Below are 1,185 nucleotides of genomic sequence, written 5' to 3'. Positions count from 1 at the left end.
GAGGCTGCTGATGAAGGCTCGCGGAGATGGGGAGTGGAGTCCAGCTGCTGATGTCAAGATGGGCTTTTTTCGCTGAGACTCGATTAGTTCAATTCCAAAAACCCAAACCGAGCCCATGACACGGGGAAGGAGACCGTGTGGCGGGCTCACATGGGCTGCTCTCAATGAAGACACACTGTCCACTGAGGTGATCCTGTGCATTATGTTAGATTTGATACAAAAGATGCACAAAATATTGACCCATTGAAAAAAAAGAAGAAGCAACAGAATAGACAAAAATAGACATTTTATACATCATATTCCTGCTCTGTCAAACTCCTTTTGAATCTCTGTCTGCAGGCTCAACACAAGGCTTTTTAATAAAGAATCCCACTGATAAATCCCTTCAGCCTCAGCATACTTTTATCAGCATCTCATATGATCGCCACTACACTGCATGCGTCATAGCAGCTCATCCACTGACTGGTAAGCAGTTGAACCAAAGCAGGATTGACCTCAGTGACGGAGAAAAATGTCATCCATCTATGGAAAATGATAGATAGCATAGGTATGTTCTTATATTATTGTGCCCACAGTATGTGGTGGGTATAGGCGTCTGAGGTTCTGCCTGTGAGATCAGCCGATCGTCTTAAACACTGTCCCTTGCTCATTTTACGAGACCTTCTTACAACAATGTGCTCACAGTCTGAAATGAGAGGTGGGAGTAAAAGGTGGAAGCAGATTTTAGCTCACGGATTGTCAATTTGTATTTAGAAAAATAAAGCAAACTGTGGCCAAATAAACTGGAAGTCTACATAGCTTTGTTTCACCTCTATAAGAAAAATGCCAAGGACGCATGAAAACATTTCACAGCAAAACAACAGGAATCCAAAAGGGCGGATCTTCCAGCAGCAGCAGCGGCAGCACATCACAATCAAATACATCCACTAGTAAACTGTATATGCACATGCACATACATTGGCCAATACCGGTGTCACCCTAAAATGATCATCGAATGATTCATAGTGTTGATTTTCAAATATTTGCCAGTGGTGCATTACATAACATATTGTTTCTTCACTGCGTTCATGCTTGGACCTTTTTCGCAGTCCTCCCACCGATGTATTATTTTCATGAATGTATTTCCAGACATTGCGTAACATTTACAGATTCGACTGACAAAACAGCAGCACTTGGGTTTTTGCA

The sequence above is a fragment of the Scophthalmus maximus genome, chromosome 4, assembly GCF_022379125.1.
Source record: "Scophthalmus maximus strain ysfricsl-2021 chromosome 4, ASM2237912v1, whole genome shotgun sequence".
NCBI lineage: Eukaryota > Metazoa > Chordata > Actinopteri > Pleuronectiformes > Scophthalmidae > Scophthalmus > Scophthalmus maximus.
The sequence above is the reverse complement of the archived record's forward strand: the minus strand, read 5'-3'. Positions refer to the sequence as shown.